Source organism: Microcaecilia unicolor, unplaced genomic scaffold (genome assembly GCF_901765095.1).
Source record: "Microcaecilia unicolor unplaced genomic scaffold, aMicUni1.1, whole genome shotgun sequence".
NCBI lineage: Eukaryota > Metazoa > Chordata > Amphibia > Gymnophiona > Siphonopidae > Microcaecilia > Microcaecilia unicolor.
The window spans coordinates 71246-83317 of NW_021963012.1; positions in this window are offsets into that span (position 1 = coordinate 71246).

A 12072-nucleotide genomic window follows, 5' to 3' on the forward strand; every position below is an offset into this window, starting at 1 on the left:
AAGTCAGCACGGATTTAGTGAAGGGAAGTCTTGCCTCACAAATCTACTGCATTTTTTCGAGGGGGTGAACAAGCATGTGGACAAAGGGGAGCCGGTGGATATTGTATATCTAGATTTTCAGAAGGTGTTTGACAAAGTGCCTCATGAAAGACTCCAAAGGAAACTAGAGAGTCATGGGATCGGAGGCAGTGTATTATTATGGATTAAGAGCTGGTTAAAAGACAGGAAGCAGAGAATAGGGTTGAATGGTCAGTATTCTCGATGGAGAAGGGTAGTTAGTGGGGTCCCTCAGGGGTCTGTGCTGGGACCGCTGGTTTTTAACATATTTATAAATGACCTTGAGATGGGAGTAACTAGTGAGGTAATTAAATTCGCAGATGATACAAAGTTATCCAGGGTCGTCTCATCGCGGGAGGAGTGTGAAAGATTACAAGAGGTCCTCGTGAGACTGGGGGATTGGGCGTCCAAATGGCAGATGAAGTTCAACGTTGACAAGTGCAAAGTGATGCACGTGGGAAGGAGGAACCCGAATTATGGCTATGTCATGCAAGGTTCCGCTTTAGGAGTTACGGACCGAGAAAGGGATCTGGGAGTCATCGTGGATAGAACGTTGAAATCTTCCGCTCAATGTGCTGCAGCGGCTAAGAAGGCGAACAGAATGTTGAGTATTATTAGAAAAGGGATGGAAAACAAGCATGAGGATGTTATAATGCTGTTATATCGCTCCATGGTGCGACCACACCTGGAGTATTGTGTTCAGTTCTGGTCGCCTCATCTCAAAAAAGATATAAAGGAATTGGAGAAGGTGCAGAGAAGGGCGACGAAAATGATAAAAGGGATGGGACGACTACCTTATGAGGAGAGGTTAAGAAGGCTAGGACTTTTTAGCCTGGAGAAAAGGCGGCTGAGGGGTGATATGATAGAGGTCTACAAAATAATGAGTGGGGTAGAGCAGACAGATGTGAAGCGTTTGTTTACGCTTTCTAACAATAATAGAACCAGGGGACACAAGATGAAATTAGAATGTGGTAGGTTTAAAACAAATTGGAGAAAGTTTTTCTTTACTCAGCATGTGGTTAGACTCTGGAACTCATTGCCGGAGAAGGTAGTGACGGCAGCTGGCCTTGCTGAGTTTAAAAGGGGTCTGGACAGATTCCTGAAGGAAAAGTCCATTGATCGTTATTAAATTCTGGGTTTTGCAAGGTTCTTGGGGCCTGGATTGGCCGCTGTCGGAGATAGAGTGCTGTACTTGATGGACCTTTGGTCTTTTCCCAGCGTGGCAGTGCTTATGTACTTATGTACTCAATGTGTAATTAAACTCTGGAATTCATTGCCAGAGAATGTGGTAAAGGTGGTTAGCTTAGTGGGGTTTAAAAAGGGTCTGGATGGCTTCCTAAAGGAAAAGTCCATAGACCATTATTAAATGGACTTGGGGAAAATCCACTATTTCTAGGATAAGCAGTGTAAAATGTTTTGTACTTTTTTGGGATCTTCCCAGGTATTTGTGACCTGGATTGGCCACTGTTGGAAACAGGATGCTGGGCTTGATGGACCTTTGGTCTTTTCCCAGCGTGGCAGTGCTTATGTACTTATGTACTCAATGTGTAATTAAACTCTGGAATTCATTGCCAGAGAATGTGGTAAAGGTGGTTAGCTTAGTGGGGTTTAAAAAAGGTCTGGATGGCTTCCTAAAGGAAAAGTCCATAGACCATTATTAAATGGACTTGGGGAAAATCCACTATTTCTAGGATAAGCAGTGTAAAATGTTTTGTACTTTTTTGGGATCTTCCCAGGTATTTGTGACCTGGATTGGCCACTGTTGGAAACAGGATGCTGGGCTTGATGGACCTTTGGTCTTTTCCCAGCGTGGCAGTGCTTATGTACTTATGTACTCAATGTGTAATTAAACTCTGGAATTCATTGCCAGAGAATGTGGTAAAGGTGGTTAGCTTAGTGGGGTTTAAAAAAGGTCTGGATGGCTTCCTAAAGGAAAAGTCCATAGACCATTATTAAATGGACTTGGGGAAAATCCACTATTTCTAGGATAAGCAGTGTAAAATGTTTTGTACTTTTTTGGGATCTTCCCAGGTATTTGTGACCTGGATTGGCCACTGTTGGAAACAGGATGCTGGGCTTGATGGACCTTTGGTCTTTTCCCAGCGTGGCAGTGCTTATGTACTTATGTACTCAATGTGTAATTAAACTCTGGAATTCATTGCCAGAGAATGTGGTAAAGGTGGTTAGCTTAGTGGGTTTTAAAAAAGGTCTGGATGGCTTCCTAAAGGAAAAGTCCATAGACCATTATTAAATGGACTTGGGGAAAATCCACTATTTCTAGGATAAGCAGTGTAAAATGTTTTGTACTTTTTTGGGATCTTCCCAGGTATTTGTGACCTGGATTGGCCACTGTTGGAAACAGGATGCTGGGCTTGATGGACCTTTGGTCTGTCCCAGTGTGGCAATACAGAATCGCTCATACAGGCATCCAACATGAAGTCATGGGACAGGGAGAAGGAGGAGGATATTGCAGGAAACGGGGTGGGAGATAATAAAGCCTCGTTGGACTACATGCTTGGTGGAACAACCAGGTTTTGAGAGCTGTTTTGAATTTCTTAAATGACGGTTCTGCACGGAAAGAGAGTGTCATAGAATTCTATAAGAACGGGGCTGCAAAAGAAGATGGCCTTATGTCTAGTGGATTCCAGTTCAGCGAAATGGGGACAAGGGAGACATAACTGGTGGTCATTTATCAAGTGAAGGAGAGTGGTGGAGAGTAAGAGACGCTAAGGTTGGCTAAATAAGAGGGATGACCTATGAGATAAGCTTTGAAAGGAAGAGTGAGTGTCCTGAAAACAATTCTTTGCTCAACAGGAAGCCAATGACATTTTTTAAAGAGTGGAAAAACATGTTCATGTTTCTGAGCGTGATGAAGGAATTTGATAGCAGTGTTCTGAAGTGTCTGAAGTTTCTAAACGAGTGAGCGAGAACAGCTCTAGTCTCGTAATAAGGAGGGATAGAATCAAGCCATGAAAAGTGTCATAGTCAAACTATCTCTGAACTGAGCGAAGTTGGCGAAGAATAAAGAAACCTGTTCAGAGAAATTTAATTGAGAGTCCAAAATGACACCAAGATAACGGAAAGAGTTTACCAGGGACAGAGCGTGACCCAAAAGTGTTAAGGGTAGAGAAGGCAGGGGGGGGGGGGAGGCCACCAGTGAACCAGCAAGCTATTGTCTTTGTTTAAAACTAATCTGTAGGAGAGAAGCCGCCTCCTGCTTCTGGAAGGGAGATGACTGCTGGTGTTGTGGGCCGTGACTTTAGGATGTGCCATGGGTGGGACGGGGGGGGTTTGCCCTAAAACTCCCTCTGAAAAATCTCACCCTCCTGGCACCTCTGGTGTGGAACTTGATCAATATTTTTCTCTTTAGTGGCCATTTTGTCAGCTGATGGTGGGTTGGTTTTCTGCCTCTTGAGTGACCTTGTGTTCCTGGTCTTTTTTGATGTTTGAGTTCTTTGACTTCTCTGCTAAATTGAAATGAAAATATTATAATTTTAAAAGGATTTTACTGGTTTTCTGTTTAATGCTAGTTTGTGGACCTCATAAACACACACACATCCCCCTCATGTGATCTTAGAAGTTGCAGTCAGTCCTCACTTTCCCTCCTTTTGCCTTTTAGGAATCCTTGAGATTCCAGCTCCGTTTTCGCTTCCACCACCTCTTTTGGGAGGGCATTCCACATATCCACCACGTTTTCCAAGAAAAATATTTCCTGACTCTTGTATGTTGATATCATATCCCTCAGCTGTACAGCTTGTCCTAAGGCAAGCAGGAAAACTCCAGAAATCCAGTAAGCTTAATATTCAGTTTTTGCAAGCCGAAAGGGACAGGGACCTCTTTTTAATGAGCCCCCTCCCCCTAACACCACCAGCACCACATACACGGCCAAGTGCACTGCAACCTAACCCTACCAGGCACCCAAAGTAAAAACTCTTCTGAAGACCTCAGTGGCCTCAAGGGCTGTTATATCATAGTAACCTAGTAGATGACGGCAGATAATGACCTGCATGGTCCATCAGTCTGCCTAATGAGATAAATTCATGGCATAGGGTATGATGTGATACTGGACGTGCATACTTGATCTTGGTCTGTCCTTGCAGTTTTCAGGGCACAGACTGCAGAGGTCCACCTAGTCCTGGTCTTATTCCCCACTAGAGGCATAGCCAGACCTTGATTTTCTTTGAAGGGGACGGCCTCAGCCCAAAGTGGGGGAGGGGGGAGCACATTTTGCCCTGCCTCCTCACTTCTTTCCATCCCTGCTGCAACCCCACATACCTGGCCTGGCATGGGAAGAACTCCATCTCTCTCCGGCTGTCACCCCCACCACTGCTACCTGTCTAGACCACCAGCAGCAAAACAAGCTACACTCACCGCTGGACGGAAGGGGGCAGAGAAAGAGAGCACACGCTTGATGAAAGAGGGAGGGGGGAAGAAATAGGACACACACTTGATGAAAGAGGACACACTGGGCTCTATGATGCCTGAAGCAAACCAGGACAACAAAAGTTACTGCAGAAAACCGCCATTGTGTATTATCCTCTGCTTTCTTATTTGCATTGGATCTCCTGTTCTTCTGTGATTTTGCCTTTCCTTCTACAGTATAGAAGGAAATACAGAGCCATTGAGGTTAGTTTGTCTAAATTCTTATGGGCAAACAATCCTCCTCACATTGCCTTAAAAGGATTGACAGCCACTAAAAATAGAGTCGGGGTAAATTTCCCCCATTGTTATGATTATCATGTGGCCAACAGACATCCTGGATAACTGCTATTGATTTACCTAGATCTCCTATATGGATGCAAATCAGATAGGGAAGGAAAGCGAAAGGGGATGGGGACTTGATATACTGCCTTTCTATGTTTTATAATCAACGTGGTTTGCATATTATATACAGGTACTTATTTTGTACCAGGGGCAATGGAGGGTTAAGTGACTTGCCCAGAGTCACAAGAAGCTGCATTGGGAATGGAACTCAGTTATCCAGGATCAAAGTCCACTGCACTAACCACTAGGCTACTCCTCCACTCATTCCACCAATAAGAGCCAACCTCATCAGTGATGTCACAATGGCTTAAAGTCCATTGCACTAACCACTAGGCTACTCCTCCACTCATTCCACCAATAAGAGCCAACCTCATCAGTGATGTCACAATGGCTTAAAGTCCATTGCACTAACCACTAGGCTACTCCTCCACTCATTCCACCAATAAGAGCCAACCTCATCAGTGATGTCACAATGGCTTGATTGCCCGATACTTGGCTCACTTCTGATAGTGTGATGTCATAGGGGAAAGGGGATGGGACTTGATATACTGCCTTTCCATGTTTTATAATCAACGTGGTTTGCATATTATATACAGGTACTTATTTTGTACCTGGGGCAAGGGAGGGTTAAGTGACTTGCCCAGAGTCACAAGAAGCTGCATTGGGAATGGAACTCAGTTATCCAGGATCAAAGTCCACCGCACTGACCACTAGACTAGATAGATTCTCTCATCCTATATAATAATTCTCACCTCCAATGTTCTATGCGTCTGGCTGCCTGTGTCTGTGGCTTTCTTCAGAGTTGGTCTGCTAGGCTCCAAAGCCCAGGCTGACGTCACACGCAGCACTGACCAACCGCACGACAGGAGCACGAGGCCCCGCCCCTGCCACCCTCACCACCACACCCCTCCCCAAGGTTGCCGCCGCTGCCGCTCACCCCTCCACCACCCCCCCAAGGTCACCATCGCTCCCCCCCAAGGTCGCCACCGCTCCCCCCCCAAGGGTCGCCAGCATTCCCCCCTCCACCCCCCCTCCTGAGGTCGCTGCAGCCACTGCTCCCCACCCTCCACCCCCCACCCCACCCCACCCCCGAGGTCACCTCTCTCTAGAAGTCTCGGCAGCCATTTTGAAGAGCGATCCGGCAACGGGGGAGGGTCAATGCCGTCAGCAGGCAGGCAAGACTGGAGATCTTTCCTGCCTGTCCCGAAGCATTCACTGTACAACCTGGGTGGCTTGAGGGGGGCAGGGGAGAGAGGGGAGTCACTGGACATGGGTGGCTGGAGGGGGGGCAGGGGAGAGAGGAGAGTCGCTGGACATGGGTGGCTGGAGGGGGGGCAGGGGAGAGAGGAGGGTCGCTTGACATGGGTGGCTGCTCACAGAGAGTCTGTATCGCACACATACTCTCACACTCTGTCTCACACACACTGTATCTGTGTGAAACACACTTTCTCTCTCACAATCACTGTGTCTCAGATACGCAGTCGCACACACTCTCATTCTCATACACACACTCTCTCACAGACACACTTGCAACAAGCCTCACTCCCTCTCTGTCACACACACACACTCGCACATTCACTCTCTCTCTCACACACAGTCACTCTCACACACACTCTCTGAAACATACACACTCCGAGGAAAATCTTGCTAGCGCCCATTTCATTTCTCACAGAAACGGGCCTTTTTTACTAGTGCTTTATTAAGATTCTTTCTTTAGGCATATATAGAAAAAACTAAATCCAACCCTATAATTTTGACCACTCAGGCAATTGTTGAGCATCCACCCTTAAATACTACTAACATCCCCTTGTGGAATAATTCTCTCTTTAAAATTAATAATGTGTATATTAATTGGTTTGCATGGCAAGCTTCTGGGATTTGGTCTTTGAACCAACTCATGAATAATGCTTACTTCGGAGACAGCTGGTTACCGGCAGCTATGCTCACTGCTCGCCAACAGTATAAACTTATACAGCAATGGGAAATTCCTCAGCTCCACTGGTTCTGAATCCATATGGGAAAAAGATCTGAATACTAAGCTCTGTATCACACGATGGCAGGACTTTTGAATTGCATTAACTAAAGCTACCCGCTCTGCTGCTCTGTCTCAGACATATTCGGGCCTCATGGACACCATACAAAGTATCCAGACATGATCGTACTGGACAATTTATTATCCTCGACCCCATGATGCCTGAAACACTTCTACCTATGACCATAACACAACCTTGTGTTTGTTATCAACCGTAATGGCAACCGCCTTTACGATACTTTATAAGCCACATTGAGCCTGCAAATAGGTGGGAAAATGTGGGGTATAAATGCAACTAATAAATAAATATCCCAACTTCTGGATTGTCATGATCCTTTAATTCTAGGCCCTGATGGCTTGTCTCGGCCTATCGGCAGATACAAAGCCAAACTGCTTAGGATCCTTTTAAACATTGCTATTATTTTATTTATTTATTATTACATTTGTATCCCACATTTTTCCAATCGCAGGCTCAATGTGGCTTACATAAGTCTGCAGTGCAAGTTACAATACAAGAAGAACAATTATACAAATTGCGAATAAAATATAAAATAACAATTAAACATCAAAAGGCAAGAAATAATAACAGGTAATTATTGTCCTTAGATCTGAATTTATAGTAATAGTTAATTCAAGTTAAGTTAAACCTGGGGAATAAGCTTTCTTAAACAATTTTCGGAAATTTAGGTAGCTCTGGGGATAGTGCTGGGCAGACTTATATGGTCTGTGCCAGAGCTGGTGGTGGGAGGCGGGACTGGTAGTTGGGAGGTGGGGATAGTGCTGGGCAGACTTATAGGGTCTGTGCTAGAGCTGGTGGTGGGAGGCGGGGTTGGTGGTTGGGAGGCGGGGATAGGGCTGGCCAGACTTATACTGTCTGTGCCCTGAAGAGGACAGTACAAATAAAAAGTAGCACATATGAATTTATCTTCTTGGGCAGACTGGATGGACCGTGCAGGTCTTTTTCTGCCGTCATCTACTATGTTACTATCCACCTTATAATTGAAAGAGAAAAACGCCTAGATTTCGACCCAAATCGGGAGATAGACGTTTATCTCACAAAAACGAATAAATCGGTATAATGGAAAGCCGATTTTGGACGTTTTCAACTGCACTCCATCGCGGAAGCGTACAAAGTTGACGGGGGCGTGTCGGAGGCGTGGCGAAGGTGGAACTGGGGCGTGGTTATCGGCCAAGGAGAGATGGGTGCCTTTCGCCGATAATGGAAAAAAAGTATGCGTTTGTAGCTAGAATTTAGGGCACTTTTCCTGGACCCTGTTTTTTCACGAATAAGGCCTCAAAAAGTGCCCTAAATGACCTGATTACCACCAGAGGGAATCGGGGATGACCTCCCCTGACTCCCCCAGTGGTCACTAACCCCCTCCCACCACAAAAAATGATGTTTCACAACTTTTTATTTTCACCCTCAAATGTCATACCCACCTCCCTGGCAGCAGTATGCAGGTCCCTGGAGCAGTTGTTAGGGGGTGCAGTGGACTTCAGGCAGGTAGACCCAGGCCCATCCCCCCCCCCCACCTGTTACAATTGTGCTGCTTAATGCTTAGTCGTCCAACCCCCCCAAACCCACTGTACCCACATGTAGGTGCCCCCCCTTCACCCCTTAGGGCTATAGTAATGGTGTAGACTTGTGGGCGGTGGGTTTTGAGGGGCATTTGGGGGGCTCAACACACAAGGGAAGGGTGCTATGCACCTGGGAGCTCTTTTACCTTTTTTTTTGGTTTTTGTAAAAGTGCCCCCTAGGGTGCCCGGTTGGTGTCCTGGCATGTGAGGGGGACCAGTGCACTACGACTCCTGGCCCCTCCCACGAACAAATGCCTTGGATTTATTCGTTTTTGAGCTGGGCGCTTTCATTTTCCATTATCGCTGAAAAACAAAAACGCCCAGCTCACAAATTGTCGAATAAAACATGGACGTCTATTTTTTTCGAAAATATGGTTCGGTCCGCCCCTTCACGGACCCGTTCTCGAAGATAAACGCCCATGGAGATAGACGTTTTCGTTCAATTATGCCCCTCTATGTTACTCTGGGTAAATTTTACTTGTTTGGGTAGAGCATTCCATCATTGAGTGCCTATGTATGTAAAATATTAAGACAGTGTGCCATGGGTTGGAGAGATTTGTCCAAGATCGATTTTATCTTATGCGGTGAAACTCCTTATGCTCAACAGCTAAACATGAATGACTGGTGGCTTCGGACCACTCAAGAGCGTTACAATCATATGAAAAGGTCTGGGCTCCTTTAGCTGAGTCCTCACATTACTTGACTTTTTTTCTAGTTCATATTTTCTAGACTGTATTAGTTTCTTGACGCTTATTTATATTGCCTGCGCATTGCGAGTTTGGTTACACCCAGTGCATTTTTTCTAGCAAAAAAGGTGCCGGTACTCGAATACCAGGCCATCCTTCAGGGGTGGGGTGATCACTGAGGGACCCACCCCACAATAGTCAGAGCCCTGCAACCAGCCACAGAATCTATGACAAGGCAGAATTGGTGTGTAGAGCCTGAGCTCTTTCATTAAAACTTGGGGACCATAGGTCAATTTTAGCAGACAACGGAAAAGGTGCCAGTACTGAAATGCCAGGCCACCCTTCAGGGGTGGGGTGATCACTGAGGGACCCACCCCACAATACTCAGAGCCCTGCAACCAGCCACAGAATCTATGACAAGGCAGAATTGGTGTGTAGAGCCTGAGCTCTTTCATTAAAACTTGGGATCCATGGGTCAATTTTAGCAGACAATGGAAAAGGTACTGCCTGAGTACCCCCAAGTACCCCCTCAAAAAAAGCCTTGGTTACACCTAACATTCCCATGTGCTTTTTTGTTTTGTTCTGTTACGTCTGTTCACTTGTTAATTGCTTTTATCCCTCACAAATATTGAACTGAAAAAAGAAAATGATCAGGTCAAGATCTTGTAGGACCGTCAGGAATTTGGAGGCCGCATAAGTGCTACGATTGGCGCTAAACCCCGGATAGACAATGCCAAACTGTTTCCAGTGACTGCCATTGAGTTTCTGGGTTTATTGGCTGCTAAAAAGTTAACCGGCTTTGCCAATATTCAGGGTTAACCAGTTAACTTTTTAGTGGTCAAAGATAGATCTGCTGTTTTGACTGTTCAACATAGCCAGTTTGGCGCTGAATATCTCTCCCTAACTGGTTATGTAATGTGATATAGCTGGTTAGTGGCTGGCTGCTAAGTGTGAGATAACCGGTTAACTCCCACTGAATATCTGTGGTTAAGCGCTTAAATGCTACTTAACCGGCCAGGAGCCATTCCTAGCCAGTTAAATAGTTTTGAATATTGGGGGTGAATATTCCTAATGTCACAGTCACAGCAGTACCGTCGATGGCAGAATTGATGAAAAGCAGCAGCTGGACAAAAATGACAAAATTACTGTTGATTTACAGATTGAAGTGGGAAGATTTTGGAGCAGGCGAAGAAGCAGTGGTAAGACCGACTGTGACTGGAACTGATTGCAGTCATAACGCCATCAATTTTCCAAACCACTATTCTACTTGTGGTAATACCTCACTGAATCCCAGGACCCAAATTAATGGAGTCAGCGTTATGAACACTTAATAACTTAAGTGCTGTATCTGGCTCCTTGTTACAGAGAAAACACATCAGATACTCAAAATCACAGCAAGTGAGCTATGCTTTAAATACTTCCAACTTGCTGGTGTGAAATTTTTATTTTTGTTACATTTGTATCCCGCACTTTCCCACTCATGGCAGGCTCGCTCAACGCGGCAGGCAATAGAGGGTTAAGTGACTTGCCCAGAGTCACAAGGAGCTGCCTGTGCCGGAAATTGAACTCAGTTTCTCAGGACCAAAGTCCACCACCCTAACCACTAGGCCACTCCTCCACTCAAATGTGGGGGTTATGTGGGGTAGTAAGCGTACAGTGCTCGTTGGATGTCAATGATAGCACACCCGAAACAAGTTCATTAGTTACAGGCAGTGACGTAGCTACGGGTGGGACCCCCAAAGCACCTTATTGGCAGTGCTTCATGCCTCCCTCTCTCGCCCTCATGGCAGCTGCCCGTCTCTCTCTAAATTCCTCACCCCTGCTGCCCCCGTCTACCTTTGAGTTATCACCAGCAGCAATTCTTGTAATCAACCTGCGCCAGCCTTGCAGGCTTCCCTGTACCGCACCTCGCCCTTGATGGAGATCATTTCCTGTTTCTTCATTGCGGGAACGCGGTAGAGAGAAGCCTGCAGGGCTGGCACAGGCTGCTTACTGGCTTTGCTGCTGGCGATGGATTGCAGGTAGACCAGGGAGGGAGGGAGGAGCAGATTCAGGCAGAGGGAGGGGAGAAGGAAAGAGAAGAATGGATGCTGGGGGGGGGGGAGATAGGAACAGATGCCGGCCTTGGGGGGGGTGGAAAGAGGAGCGGATGCTGAGCAGGGGGGGGGGGAGAGGGGAAGTTTACCAAAAAAAACTGTATGTATGGACAGGGTTGGGGGTGGGAAGGGCCCACCTAGGTTAACTAGGGGCACACCCAAAATAAGAGGTCTGGCTACACTTCTGAGTGGAGGAGTAGCCTAGTGGTTAGTGCAGTGGACTTTGATCCTGGGGAACTGAGTTCAATTCCCACTGCAGCTCCTTGTGACTCTGGGCAAGTCATTTAACCCTCCATGGCCCCTGGTACAAAATAAGTACCTGAATATATGTAAACCACTTTGAATGTAGTTGCAAAAACCTCAGAAAGGCAGTATGTCAAGTCCCATTTTCCTTTCCCTTTCCCTTCTGGTTACAGGTATATTTGTAGCACAAGAATCTCTGGTGATAGTGCAGGAAGTGCTGATAACAAAGATGGATTAATATAATTGATACTGAGACCAAACTGAAGCGTTACCATTTGCGGTTACAAATGTTGCCTTCACTGGTAGGTGCATAAGCAACGTTTAGATGTTGTGCGACTTACCTTTGGAATTCTTTTCCTCAGAGTTTAAAGAATGATCCGCTTTAATTGACGTTTCAGATATTGGTGAAAACAGATGGGAAGAGGGAGAGTCGGGAGGTCTTGTCATTATACGAGGAGGCTGCAGTGCAAGGGTGGGAGATGTATGATTTATGCGTTATATTGTTAATGCAGTGTTTTCCGGATTTTTTAATGTTTTTAATGTGACTGTGACCGCTTTGGGGTACGCTTACAGAAAGTGGAATCTAAATAAGTCAATGCATTGCACTCCTGTCCGC